The sequence below is a fragment of the Myotis brandtii genome, unplaced genomic scaffold, assembly GCF_000412655.1.
Source record: "Myotis brandtii unplaced genomic scaffold, ASM41265v1 scaffold39, whole genome shotgun sequence".
NCBI lineage: Eukaryota > Metazoa > Chordata > Mammalia > Chiroptera > Vespertilionidae > Myotis > Myotis brandtii.
This window is the reverse complement of record NW_005364953.1, coordinates 7,265,475-7,281,136: the sequence shown is the minus strand read 5'-3', so window position 1 is coordinate 7,281,136 and position 15,662 is coordinate 7,265,475. Positions and strand designations below refer to the sequence as shown.

General features: G+C 41.4%; 1 pseudogene; it reads right to left on the bottom strand.

Annotated features, from left to right (window-relative positions):
• Positions 1-981: 981 nt before the first annotated feature.
• Positions 982-1,781, bottom strand: LOC102242774 (annotated as a pseudogene).
• Positions 1,782-15,662: the final 13,881 nt, after the last annotated feature.

The following is a 15,662-nucleotide window of genomic DNA, read 5'->3' as shown; positions in this document are numbered from 1 at the left end:
CTGAGTACTCCTTCTCCCCCTTCTCTGTTTTGTTTTTCTTCATAGCACTTCCCATAGGCTGGCAGACTATCATTTACCTATTTACTTTGTGTACCTGTGTCCTCCCCACTAGAGTGAAAGTTTCATAAGAGCAGGGAATTTAGCTGTTTTATTCACTGCCATCCCCATAGCCACTAAAACAGTGCCTGGCACATAGTAAACAGCAAATATTTACTGAATGAATAAATGCACGCATGAATGAAGTACTGACATGGTGCCTGGTATATAAAAAGTGTTTGGTAAATGGTAGTTGTTATTACTAATAACTATCTCTTTGTGTATCCATTCCCATGTCTGGAGCATAGCACAGAGCCCTTCACTCACTAGATGCTCAGTTAACACTTGTTGAGAGAGAAACCCTATGTGAGGTGCCTACCTGCCACAAGAGAAAACCAAAGGACATAGCTCTGAGAGTGCAGAGGGAGGGAAGGCAGCACCACAGGCTGTTTCTAAAAAATAAATCTCCAGCCTTACACCTGCCTCCCCCCCCCCCCCCAAAGAGACCTCCAGTGAGGGATCTTGAACCAAAGGTGATTGGCACAAAGGAGCACCAGGAAGGCTACGTGGATCCTTAACTAGCACCCCTGGTCTTCTAAGGGGTCTGTGGCTAAAATTCTGAGGGTTCATGAACTAGGGTTCAGAAAATTGCATCTTTATTTCCTCTCTCTTTTAACTATATTTTAGCATTTCCTTCAATCATGAATGCAGGCAACAATCCATCATCATATTAGAGGATCTGTGACTTGGCCACCAACAGAAACCACATACATATTTTTTTTATCACATTAGAATGAAACAGAACTCTTAAAATATCAATATGCCCATCATTATTTTGAAATTATGATAATTGTAAGACTCACCACTATATATTTTTTTTTTAAAAAAACTGTTTCTTTCCATCAACCTTATTTCCATTCTGGTAAGAGTTTGTGAAAGAACAGCTTAGGGCCACTCAGTGGTTGTTCCTACCCATTCAGTGGGGGCTGCAGACCAGTCTTCGGTGGCAGGCTGAGCACTTGTCTTCAGTAGGAAACTGCTGAATGGACACAGAAGTCACCTGCAAGCCTTCAGACCAGCCTCCAACCTCAGGCTGAGCAGCAGTGAACTTGGGAGCGGGAGCAGTCCTTCACCCTGAAATTCCTCCTTGCTCACAACCGTTTCAGCAGCAGCCTGCTCTTCCTTTACAATCTCTTCAGGATCTCTGTAGAAGAAATAGGTTTCAGGCATGACCTCCCACGGGTGTTGATGGGAGATGGTGCCACACATGCGCAGTACGTCTTGGGCCAGCATCCACCACATCAGACCCACTGAGTGAGCCCCCTTATTGTTGCAATGAATGACAATGTCCACATAGCGCAACAGAGAGTCTGTGTTACACAGAGCAATGGTGGGCAAGTTAACGTAAGATGCCTCTGTGAGAAGCTGGTGGTCAGCCCTGGAATCAGTAACCAGCAGGAGTCTCAGCCCCAGGGAGGCTGCCTGGATCTGGTTGGTGAAGGTTCCAGGAGTGAAGCAGCAATAGGAGTGGCTCCAGTGGCAGCAGCAGACTTTAGCACAGCTCGCCGGCCAGCATTCCTGGACGATATGACACTGACATCAGCGGGGTTTTCAGCGGCAACAATGGCATGAACTGCCAGCAGGAGCTTCTCCCAGGTGCTCTTCAGATTTATGATGCAGAGGCCACCGCTTTTCCTTTTCTAGATGGACTGTTCCATTTGGAAGTCAAGGTTGGTGCCACCTAAGTGGGTTCAGTATGGAATCAATGTCTCTGGCTACAGCCTAAGTCCCTCTTCACAGCTGCTTAGACCAGTGGCTCTCAATCCTGGCTGCCCATTATAATCACCTAAAAAGCTTAATTAAAAAAAAAAAGTCTGGCCACATCCCAGAAGAATCAAATTAGTTTTTTCCTCAGCTTTTTGATGTATGATTGACAAATAAAAATTGTATATATTTCAGTTGTACAACATAATGTTTTATTTTTTTAAAGTTTTTTTAAATTGATTTCAGGGTGAAAGGGAGAGGGAGAGAGAGATAGAAACATCAGTGATGAGAGAGAATCATCAATCAGCTGCCTCCTGCATGCCCCACACTGGGGATCAAGCCCACAACCATAATGTTTTTAAAGATTTGCATTTATCATATGTATAGATTGTGAAATGATTACACAAAGGAGTTAACATGTCCATCACTTCACATAGTTACCTTTTATTTTTGTGGTGAGAACACTTAAGATTTACTCTTTTAGTGAAGTTCAAGTGTTTGAAGCTCCACAGGTGATTTTAACTTGCTGTTGCAGTTAAGGGCATTGCTCTACAGCAGTGGTTCTCAACCTTGGCTGCACATTAGAATCACCTGGGAATCTTTTTAAAATCCTGATTTCTGGGCCTCATCCTCCGGAAATTCTGTTTCTTTGTTACTAATGTTGTGGCCCCACCCCATAACAAAGAAACAGAATTTCCGGAGGATGAGGCCCAGAAATCAGGATTTTAAAAAGATTCCCAGGTGATTCTAATGTGCAGCCAAGGTTGAGAACCACTGCTCTACAGCTTGCTTTCCTAGGTATGGGCCAGGGCAGCAGCTACATCCCCTGGGAGCTTGTGAGGAATGCAGACTCTCAGGCCGCACCCAGCTCTAAATCAGAATCTGCATTTTAATAAGGACCCCAGGTCACTTGTCCAGGTGATGATGTTTGAAAAGTACTGCTAGGCAGGAGAGTTTTCAGGGTAGTGTGTGGCCTCTTGGGTGGGAACATCTCTCCACTTCTCCATGAGTCCTAACCTAAACGCTGGCTCAGCTTTTTGCCAGGCTGGTGGTTTGACATCCTAGTGTAGATATTGTAAATAAGGCCTTAGCCTAGACCAGTGGTCGGCAAACTCATTAGTCAACAGAGCCAAATATCAACAGTACAACGATTGAAATTTCTTTTGAGAGCCAAATTTTTTAAACTTAAACTATGTAGGTAGGTACATTGTTATTAACTTAATTAGGGTACTCCTAAGGCTTAGGAAGAGCCACACTCAAGGGGCCAAAGAGCCGCATGTGGCTCGCGAGCCGCAGTTTGCCGACCACTGGCTAGACAAAAACCCCATCCTGAATAGCGACAGCAGAGCAAAGGTCTCCATTTCATTGGAAAGCTGGGGCTAGCAGAATGTTTGCTAGGAGCCCTTTCTGACCGAGTGGGAACAACAGAATAAAGAACCAGCCCTCATGGCTCTGTCATGTCCAACTAACTGCGGGGCTGGGCCTAGCAATGGTTGCTAGCATTGCAAGCACTGATGATTGCCCCGGGAATGCTCTCAAAGCCGCAGTTCCCTGCGGCTCTCTCTACCAGCTCCCCAAGCACCCCAACCCCTCCCCCCACAAGTGATCAAATGTATTCCAATTCTATTATTGGTTTGGTTTCTAAATGTCCGACCTATTTTGGCTCAGAGCCCTGATCTTAAGGGCTTTGCCGCGTGGGTGGAGCCAGGACCTCCCTCCTCGCCAGGGAGCGCGGCTTTGCAGGGAGCAGGACCCGCCAGGCACGCTGCCCGCACCCAGTTTGGGGAGACAAAGCCCCCTGGCTGGGGCTGCGGTGTAGAGGGCGGATCCCAAAGCGCAGAGAGGCAGTTGCAGGCTCAAGGGCAACAGAGGATGGAGCCTGTTGGCTTCCAGGGTTGGGCAGACACTGCCGCCCGGTCGCCTGTCAGTCCGCGTTTCCCGCCAGGAAACGTCTTACTGGAAAGACCGCTGTCTGCTGCAGCGGGTGGCAGAGTCTGAAACCAATTTGCACAAGCCCTAGGCGTCAGAAAACTTTGTGTTCGTTTTTTGGAGGCGTCCTGTCAGAACGAGAGTTTTTAAAAAGCCACCTGTCAGGTCCCAGTTCATAAACGAGCACCCCCAAGCCCACTGGAGGAAGATGAGGGTGGAGGACTCATTCTCACGGTCCCAGTTTAAACATCGCTGGAGGCTCTGGGTCGCGGGACTCGGCCACAACGGTGCCAGCTGTTTGCTGTGTAACTGAGAGCGGAGTCCTTTGAGGACACTGGGGCCATTGGGTAAACACTCTCCTAGTCTCTCCCGCAGCTGGGTGTGGACAGCGGCCTTCTTTGACCAGAGAAGCGAGGGCACCCAGCTGTTGCCCAGCCAAAGAGCTAAGGTGCCTCCTTTTTAAGGGACCCAGGCATTGTGCCCTTTCCTGAAAACATACAGTATATAAAATAATGTGCCTGGATGCTCCACACTGGCCCTTGGGCCTGTACCCACCCCCCTCCATCTTGGCAGTAGTTCCCTTGGCATGGGCATGGTCTCCACTGAAAAACTGGCTCCCTTCTGAGCTCATTCCCATCCTCTGCTTTCTTCCTCCTGTTACTTTGTTTTTCTTAAATCTTCTCTTACTGCCTTCTGCTTTCTGACTGCAGCTTCTCTCCCCATTCATTCCGTCTCCCTGTCTCCTGTTTCTTTCTCATTCATTCAAAAATGCATTCATCAGCCCTAGCTGGTTTGGGTCAGTGGATAGAGCTTTGGCCTGCGGGCTGAAGAGTCCCTGGTTCGATTCCAGTCAAGGGCAGGTATCTTGGTTGCAGGCTCCCCCCCCCCCGCCTCCGCTGGGGGCCCTGGTCGGTGGGGGCTCCCACAGGAGGCAACCAATCAATGTGTTTCTCTCACATTGATATTTCTGTCTTTCCCTCTCTCTTCCACTCTATCTAAAAGTCAATGGAAAAATATCCTCAGGTGAGGCTTAAAAAAATTAAAAAATGCATTCATCATGTATTAAGTCCTGTAGTAACCTGCTCAGGCTGTCATAACAAAATACCATGGACTGAGTATTAAACAACAGAAATTTATTTCTCACAGTCCTGGAAGCTAGAGGTCTGAGATCAGGATGTCAGTGTGGTCAGGTTCTGGTGAGAGTCTCTTCCTGGCTTGCACACAGCCCCTTTCTCTCTGTGTCTTCACATGGCAGAGAGAAAGCGACAGAGAAAGAGATACTTCTTCCCTTCTTATAAGGCCATACAGTCTTATAGGATTAGGGCCCTCCCCTATGACCCCATTTAATCTTAATTACCTCCTAAAGACCCTATCTCCAGATATAGCAACATTGTGGGTTAAGGCTTCAACATATGCATTTGGGGGAGGGACACATTTCAGTCCATAGTAAGCACCTACAGGGATTGCTAGATCCCTAGCAGCTATAGTAGTAGGGGAGACAGATAGCAGTGTAAAGAGTCTATGACCAGTATTGTTAAAGTGTGACCAAAACGCAGTAGAAGAATGAAGGGTCAGGAATGAATAGATGCCTCAAGAAATCAAGGAGGGCTTGACAGAAGAGGTGACTTGTAAGCTGGCTCTTGAAGCATGAGTAGTTTGCCAGGCAAAGAAGTGGAGGAACTGCCCTAGCCGGTTTTGCTCAGTGGATAGAGCCTTGGCCTGCAGACTGAAGGGTCCTGGGTTCGATTCTGGTCAAGGACATGTACCTCGGTTGAGGGCACATCCCCAGTAGGGGGTGTGCAGGAGACAGCTGATCGATGTTTCTCTCTCATAGGTGTTTCTAACTCTCTATCCCTCTCCCTTCCTCTCCGTAAAAAATCAATAAAATATATTTTTTTAAAAAGAAGTGGAGGAACTATATTTCAGGCAAAGAGAATAGCATTTGCAAAAGTACAGACTTGTGAAAAGCCTGGTCTATATGATAAGCAGTGAAAACTTCTGTGATGCTGGAGATGAGGATGTATAGGAGGAGTGGAAGGAGATGCTAGAGATGCAAGTTGGAGCTGTCTTATGAAGTGTTCAAACCAGAGATGAGGATGGCCCCAGATAGGGCAGGGCCTGTGGGAATGGAAAGTATAGACAGAATGCAGGAGACACTGGTGAGAACAAATTGGCTGATTGAACAGCAGAGTGATGAGGAAGCAGGAGTGAAGGGTGACTCCTGGATTTCTAGATTTGGGGACTGGCATTGAGATGCAGAAGGAGGAGTAGGTCCGAGGTGGGGGTGAGAGTAGAAATAGTAAGTGTGAGTTATCTCTAGGACATCCTAAAGAGGTAGGCTGCGTGCTGGGGGTGAAACAGGGATGGAATAAACTCTATGTAGGTCCACAAGCATGAGGAAACCATTTGATGCTGGGGAGAGAACCATACCAAACGATTAGAGGGAATAGTGCTCTGAACTAACACAGGGCTAGGGATAGTACCAATTTCCAACCAGCTAAAATTGGGGCATTGGGTAGAGTACACAGAAGGGTCTTGCTTTGATATTGGGGAACATTATCTCTAGACTGAGCGCTGTTCTGGTCTCATCTAACAAAGCTTAATAGCAAGACCCAAAGGGATATAGCAATTTCCAAGAAACTTAACTGAATCCCAGAACAAAGTTCAAGAATATTTATAGCAGGGTTTCTCAACCTCAGAACAACTACATTTTGAGCTGGGTAATTCTTTGTTGTGGGAGCTGTCCAGTGCATTGTAAGATGTTTACCCTCATACCTGGCCTCTACTCATTGGATGCCAATAACACTCTTCAATTATAACAATCAAGAGTGTTTCTGGACAAACAAAATAGCCCCTGGTTGAGAACCACTGATTATAGAAAAATAGGCGTATTAAATAACCCAACAAGGTAGGATTCACAGCTTGGCATCCAATAAAAAGTTACCTGGCATGGACAGACCTTGAACCTATGGCCCATAAGGAGCAGATAAATCAATCAATTGAAATCAAACCAGAACTAACAAAGATGTTAGAATTAGCAAATAAGAATATTAAAGCAGTTATTGGAACTGCATTCCATATGTTCAAAAGGTTAAGTAGAGACATAGAAGATATTTTTTAAATACCTCAATCAAACTTACACAGGTGAAAACTACATGTGAGGTAAAAAATACATTGGATGAGATTAATGGCTGATTAGACAATGCAGAAGAAAAGACTAGTGAACTTGAATCATAGCAATAGAAACAATTCAATATAAAACATACCTAGAAGAGAAAATGAAAAAAATAAACAGAGCATCAGTGAGCTGTAGGAAAAATTCAAGTGGCTTAATAGAAATATAATTGGAGTTTCTGAAAGAGAAAAAGAGATAGGAGGGAGGAGAAAAATTTTATTGAAGAAATAATGGCCAAACATTTTCCAAATTTGATGACAATTATAAACCCAGAGATCCAAGGAACTTGGCAAAATCCAAATACTCCAAGTGCAGGCAACATGAAGAAAACTACACAAAGGCATATCATAATCAGACTGCTCAAAATCAGTGATAAAGAGAACATCTTAACAGCAGCCAGAGGAAAAAGAGATTTTATGTACAAAAAAACAAAGGTAAGATTTCAAATTGTAAATAATGCAAGTGAGAAGACTCTGGAACAAAATTTTTAAAGAACTGACAAAAAGACTTTCAACCAGGGATTCTATATCAGGCAAAAATTTCTTTCAAAAAGGAAGGCCAAAAAAAGACATTTCAGTCATACAAAAGCTGAAATAATTCATCACCAGCAGACACATACTACAAGAAATGGAAGGAAGATGATAACAGATTAAAATGTGGATCTACACAAAGGAAGGAAGAGCACCAGAAATAGTAACTACATGTGTAAATATGTAAGATTTAAAAATTATTTAAATATCTTTGATAGTGCACTGTTTAAGCAAAAATAATAATGTAGTGTGGGGTTTATTGTATATGTAAATGGAAAATGTATGACAGCAATAACACAAAGGTTAGAAGGGGAGGAAAGGACCTACACAATTGTAAAGTCTTTATAGTGTATGTGGTGTGGTATATATCACTTGAAGATCAACTTTGATAAGTTAAAGATATTTACAAATAAAAGTAATCAGTAAAGTAACAAATGAGATAAAACAGAATCATAAAAAATAATAAATTAGTCCCAAAGAAGACAGAAAAAAAGGAACTAGAACAGATGGACCAAATAGAAAACAAATAACCAAATGGTAGAATTAAACCTAACTATATCAACAAATGAAATGTGAATGGTTTAAATACATGAATAAAAGGCAGAGGTTGTCAGATAGGATATAAAATCAAGAACCAATTACTTGCTTCCCACAAGTAAAGCATTTTAACTATAAAGTTAAAAACAGATTTAAAAGTATAATTATGGAAAAAGGTATACCATACTAACACTAATCAAAAGAAATTCGGAATGACTCTATTAACATGAGATAAAGTAGATTTTAAAGCAAAAATTATTACCAAAGTTAAAGAAGGTAATTTCATAGTGATCAAGGGTCAATTCATCAAGAGGACAACAATGCTAAGTATGCACCTAGTAATAGAGTTTCAAAATATGTGAAGCAAAAGCTGACAGAACTATAAGTAGAAACAGAAAAGTCCACAATTGTAGTTGGATATTTCAACACTCGTTTCTCAATAATTGATAGAATAGTAGACATAAATTCAGCAATGATATAGAAGATATGAATAACACTATCAACCAACTTGATCTAGATGACATTTACTGTGGTAAATGTTTCCCTCCACATCCTGCGTGGTTCAGGGTTCAGGATCTGGAAGAGGAGCTGCACACAAATGAAAGCGAAAAGACGCGAGATAATTTGGGAATATTGGGGCCAGGCGGGTAAGTCCAACTCAAGAGGAAAGACTTCCACCGGTGCTCAGGCCCCACCAACCTTTTATAGTCAGAGGTAAACAAGGTAGTGGTTACCATAGTTACACAGTTCTTGTGAGTTTCACTTGTTTTGACCATAGTTATACTTCCTGCACTTCCCTCAGCCCATTAGCTTCCCAGGTAAGATCTGGGGAGTGTTATAAGGTCAAGCCTAATTATGCTAAGAGGACTGAGCCCTCTAAGCTGGGACTTGTTTGTGACTTTTCCAGCAGGTCAGTCCGAGGCTCAACCCTATATCGGTTCCCCACAATTTACTATAAACACTCCACCCCACAACAGTAGAATACATATTCTTTTTAAAGGCATACAGCACATTTACCAAGACAGATAGGCCATATTCTAGGCCATAAAACAAGTTTCAAAAAATTTAAAAGAATCCAAATTAGCCCCAGCAGAATGTCTCAGTTTGTTGGAGCATAATCTCATTCACCAAAAGGTTGCAGGTTCAATTCCCAGTCAGGGTACATACCTAGGTTGTGGGTTCCATCCCCAATCAGGCAACCGATCAATGTTTCTCTCTCACATCAATGTGGTTTTTTTCCTCCTCTCTCTCCCTTCTACTCTCTCTAAAATAAATAAGCATATCCTTGGGTGAGGATTAAAAATAAAAAAGGAATCCAAGTTATACAAAGTATATTTCTGATTATAATACATTTAAATTAGAAACCAATAACAGATTTATAGAAGTTTTTCAAATATCTCAAAACTAAAGCACATACTTTTAAATAATCCATGGGGTAAAAAAGAAATTAAAAGGAACTTTAGGAAATATTTGAAACGAATATAAATAAAAACACAACATGTCAGAATTTTTAGAATGCACTATATGCCTATATTGGAAATGAAAAAAAAAAAAAGGTCTCAATGATTTTCTGCTTTCATCATAAAACTAGAGAAAGATAAACAAATTAAACCAAAGTAAGTAGATGAAAGGAAATAATAAAGGTCAGAGCACATGAGAAGTCATTAGTCATTAGGGAAATGCAAACCAAAATCATATTGAGATACTACTTCACACCCACTAGGATGGTTATTAAAAAACAAAAAAATGGAGAATAAATGTTTGGGGGAAATGTATAGAAGTTGAAAATCTCATACATTGCTGGTGGGAATGTAAAATGGTGTAGCTGCTCTGGAAAACTCTTGGTCAACTCCTTGAAAAGTTAATTTACCCTATGATCCAACAGTTCCACTCTTAGATATATAAGAGAACTGAAAACATAGTCCCAGAAAAACTTATACACAAACAATCATAGCATCATTATTCATAGTAGTCCAAAAGTGGTAACAACTAAAATGTCCATCAGCTGGTGAATAAAGAACTGTGGTATATCCATACACTGGAATGTTATTCAGCCATAAAAAGAAGCAAAGTACTGAAACAGGCTAAGTTTCATGGATGAACCTTGAAAACATTATGCTAAGTGAAAGAAGCTAGTCACAGAAGGTCACATATTATATGATTCTATTTATATGAAATGTATTAGGAGGCAAATTCATGTAGATAAAAAGTAGATTAATGGTTGCTAGGGGGTGAATTGGAACTGACTGCTTATAGATATGGCGTTTGTTTTGGGGTGATGGAAATGTTTGGGAATTAGATAGTGGTGATGATGGTTGCACAATTTAGTGAATATACTAACAACCACTACGTTGTATACTTTTTAAAAATATATTTTTTTATTGATTTCAGAAAGGAAGGGAGAGAGATAGAAACATCAATGATGAGAGAGAATCATTGATCAGCTGCCTCCTGCACACCCCTACTGGGGATCGAGTCAGTAACCCAGCATGTGCCCTTGACCAGAATAGAACCCGGGACTCTTCAGTCTGCAGGCTGACACTCTATGCACTGGGCCAAACTGACTAGGATCTGAGTTGTATACTTTAAAATGGTGTAGTTCATGTTATGTGAATTATATCTCAATTGTAAAAGTAGGCAAAGAAGTTGAATAGATATTTCTCCAAAGAAGATGTACAAAACCATTAAAAGATGCTCAATATCTGTGATCATTAGGGAAATACAAATAAAATCCACAGTGAGATACCATTTCACATCACTAGGATGGCTAAAATAAAAAAAAAGATGAATAATAAAATGGTGAGATGAAGAAAAATAGAACCTCACACTTAGCTGGTGGGGCTGAACAGCTGCTTTGGAGAATAGTTTGGTGGTTCCTCAAAAGGTTAAATATAATAAGGTATATAAATGTCAAGTCACCTATGATATACACCCTAAACTAATATAATATTCTATGCCAACTATACTTTAATTTTTAAAAGGTTAAACATAGAGTTATCATATGACCCAGGTAAATACTCAGGCATATATTCAAGATAATTGAAGACATACATATATAAAAAATTTGTAGATGAGTGTTCATAGCAGCCTTTTTCACAATAGCCAAAATTAGACATATGACATTATTAGTACATACAACAACATGAATGGTTCTCAAAATAATTATTCTGAGTGAAAAAAGCCAGCAAATAATGCATATTGTGTTATTCTATTTATATAAAATTGTAGAAAATGAAAACTATATAGTAACTGAAAGCAAATCAGTGGTTGCCTAGGGAGAATGGGGAGGGGGTGAAGCGAAGAATTACAAAGGGCCAGAAGAAAATTTTAGGGAGTGATAGAAACTAGATGGCAGTGATGGTTACATGGAGGTATGCATATGTCATAACAGAGAAAATTGTATCAATATTTTTACATGGCATGCAAATTGTCAATTATAACTCAATAATGATATAAACCAAAAAAGGAGTAGGTCTTTGAACAGATGAGCTGCAAGGTCCTTTCCAGCTCCAGTTCATGGCATCTATTAGAGGTAACTATCCTGAAACTTTGTACCAAAATAGTGTTTTGTACTAGGATGCCCAAATCATTGAGACAATACAGGGGATTTTGCTTGGATTACTCAGATTCATGCCTTTTGCTTCACCTTTCTGGGACCGTGTAGACATAGCTCAAAGCCCAGTGAGACGATGGAGCAGGGAAGGACATCATCAAGCCAATGGGAAGATATCCAGGTCAGTGGAGGAAACTGGGGAAATGACAGCCTAATGAGCTCTGCTCTTTCCAATTTCTTTAAGTCTATGATTCAGAGGATTGGCTTGCCATGGACATTCCAGACCAGTGAGGCATCTCAGGGCCATGAATGCAGAGACATCCCAGGGGAGAAAACAATGGAAGACAAGATGGAAATGAGAAATGGCCTTTTTAGGTCTCTTGACCCAAGACAAGGAGTTAAGAGGATATGGAGGAAGAGGTGGAAGTGTCTTTTCCCTGCAGGAAAGGAGATTATAACTTGATGGGGTTTGAGGAAATCAATGTAAGAAACTAAAGACCTGGAATGTCAAGCCCCCAGGGATGCCTTTTAGATGGACGTGCTAGAGGGGCAGGAAGAAGGAGGTGATACCCTCCCCACCTGTTAGCAGTGAAAGCCAAGAAGGTAAGGAAAGGAAAGAAAAAAAAAAGCCAAGAGGAATTCTTCAAAGTCATTTGTCAGCTGGGCAAAGTGCCTCAAGCAAGTGCCATGGCTGATAGATCACCTCATGGGAAGCACCAGTGGAGATGGGCCCAGTCCAGGAGTCTGTCACCCTACCCTCAGCTAGCACCTGGAGCATATGCTTTAAAGGAAGACAATTAAAACCTTAAATGCCAAGGGTGACTTCAGGCAGTATTTATACCTGGCATTTTCTTTTGATCCCAGAGGGTGATAAGTTATGGGCTTCAAGTTTAAAGCAGGGGAATTGAGTGTTCTTGTAATTTTATCCTACACAACAGAGCCACAGAAACTCTTCTTATTCAGAGGAATGTAGACCTCAAATATCCTTTCTCACTTCCACCCTCATTTCTCCTGCTGCCCCTATGCCCTATGTAGTGCACCTCCCTGTCCCTCTAAAGGCTGGTTACATTGACCAATATTATAATAATTCCTTAAATTAGTAAGGAATCTCATAGTTTAAAAAGCCCCTTCCTCTCCATTATCTCATTTTTATTCTTATTCAACCCTGTGAAATAGACATTGTTTCTCTCATTTTTTAGGAGAGGAACTTGAGGGATCAAAATATAGATGTATAGATTAATTAATTAATTATATAATATATTTATTCAAATAATGATTGAACACCTAATATGTGTCAGACACTGGTTAGATGCTAAAGACATAGTAATGAAACCAGATAGTCACAGCCTTTGCCTTTGTGGAGCTCTGTCTAGTTGGGGGCTAGGTGGATGAGTGGAGACATTAATTCAACACAAACCTAATTGCAAACTCTGAAAGATGTTATTACAGGAGAATGGGGGCCAGGAAAAGCATCTCTTGGTGAACAGTTATTAGAACTTATAGCTGAGCTGATGGTTGATGGACATTAGTCAGGAGAAGATGGGGTAGGGAGGATAGTTCTCCAAAAGGAGGGAAAAGTATTAGGAAGGCATTGTGACAATAAGGGACATGGCTTTGCAAGATAAAAAGAGGGGACAAGGCAAAATAGGAGTTTGGCAAGGTGGGTGGGAGCTAGATCATGCAGGGCCTTGCAGACCATGGCCAGTAGTTGAGTCTTGACCCTCAGAGCCATGGGGAACCACAGAAGGTTTTCAAACATAGTGAGACTGGCATGACCAAACCAGTTGTTATGGAGAATGATGGGGTTTGAATGAGGACGAGACAGCAGAAACATAGAGACTATATAGATTTGAGAGATATTTGGAAGTAAAATCGACAGAAAATTCATGCTCTTTCTATTTCAGCATGACAGGGATGTGAATGGAGGTAGGGGGGTAAGTGGGTTGAATGGTGGCCCACCAAAAGATATGTCCATGTCTTAACCCCTGGAATCTGTGAATGTAAACTTATTTGGAAAAAGGTTTTGCAGATGTAACTAAGTTAAGAATCACAAGATTAGATCATCCTGGATTATTTGAGTGGGCCTAAGTCAAGTGACATGTGTCTTTAGAAGAGAGAGAGGCAGAGAGAGATCACACAGACAGAAGAGGAGAAGGCAATGTGAAGATGATGCGGTCTCAAGCCAAGGAATGCATGGAGCTATCGGAAGCTGTAAGGGGCAAGGAAGAATTGCACCTTCTTGATTTCAGACTTCTGCCCTCCAAAACTGAGAGAGTAAATTTCTGTTGTTTTAAGCCACTAAGTTTGTGATAATTTGTTACAGCAGCCACAGGAAACTAATACATGGGGTTTTGCTGTATAAAGGCTACTTTTCTTTCTCATTCTTTTTTCAAAAGTATTACCTTTTTTCAAGTTAGTATATCATTGAACTCACTCTTTATGTGTTCAGGAAATGTATGAATGATGAAGTGAGAAGCCAAGAAGATCTCAGTCTGTGGCCAGGGTTAGGACCCATGTGGTGATTGATGCCAATCTCTGATCTCTTTATGGGTACAAACTGGATTTGGGATGGAGCAAAGCTGCCCCAGATTATCCCTTTGATTTTAACTTCATTATCTTAGAGTTCTAAACCCATAACCAAACTGGTCACAGACTCAATACCTAGTTTCCAACAGTCTGCTGTGGCTCAGCACACAAAGGTGCCAGATTTGAGATTGTATAATATCCCACCTGATGTAAGCCCAGATAAGTTTAAACAGCAAAGCCAGAGGAAGAATGGTGCAATAGCCCACTGGCCCTTGGAGATAAACCTGTTCGTTTGGGTGTGGCTATCCTAGCTCACAGGGCCTTGCTGCTTGAGGAAGGAATTTGCATGCCTCCCCTGGGGAACCAGAGTATTTATAGACTCTAGAGGAGAGGAAGGATGGAGGCTCCTGGGAGACGTCATAGAGGATGTGCAGAGGAAATGGAACTGCTCTCAAAGACCAACAAGAGAAACAGGGACCTGCATGGCTCTGGGAGAGACCAAAGGATCAGAAGCAATCTGGCAGGATGTTGGGAAAAGGGGGCAACTCTGTGGGGTTGGGATGGTGGTGGGGCAGAGAAGCAGTTCTTCACCTTCTTGGAGGATTCCTCTTAGGACTTATCTCACTAGTGAACAGTGAATTCTTTAAAGACATTTGAAATATTGCTGATTATCTGAATTCCATTGTCATATTTTTCATGGACATTATTAGTGTGTCAAATGAGGCGTATCTATGAGGGAACCTCTGATAAGAGAATCTGAGAATGCATGTAGTTTGAAAAAAGTTGGAAGAAACATATGGATGGAATAAGCATTTCTGGGACATTTGGAGCTCATTTGGGAGTGGCTGAAAGGTGCCCTGTGGAAGGATTTAGTGTGCAATGGGACTGATAGAGTATTAAATGCCAAGGATGCAAATAAAGGTAATTTGGTTATGCTATAAAATTGCTACTTCTCTAATTTTTGCAAAAGCAGTACCTTATAATGGTTAGTATCTGTGTGCTTGGGCAAAGGGCAAGTGTGTAAAACAAGAACTCCATCTGTGGCCAGGGTTAGATCCAGTTTGTGGTTTGTGACCAGGATTAGAAAACATTGGACACCAAGGCAAGGAGAGAAGTATACAGCTAAATGAAGAAACCCTAGCAAAGTCTAATAAATCCCAACAGCCAGTTTTTGTCATCCAAATGGCTATGAGCATCTCTTGATTTATAGACTAAGTTCCAGTCTAGGTTTTGCATAATTAACATCATGTTCTCTAATTAAAATGGTGCACACCCAAAATGGGAAAGTTGATTGCTGAATATATCGTAAGCATGTATTCAACGGCAAGCATTGTGCTGGCAGCTCTGGTCTGAGGCTAGTATTACCCGGATACCAAAACCAGACAAGGATGCCGCATGAAAAGAAACTTATAGAAAAATATCCCTGATGAACATAGAATTTAAAATATTCAAGAAAATATTAGTAAACCAAATTCAACAATACATTAAGAGGATCATACACTATGATCAAGTGGGATTTACTCCAGGAATGCAAGGGTGGTTCAATATCTGCAAGTCAATCAACGTGATATACCACATTAATAAAATGAAGAATAAAAACCATATGAACCAT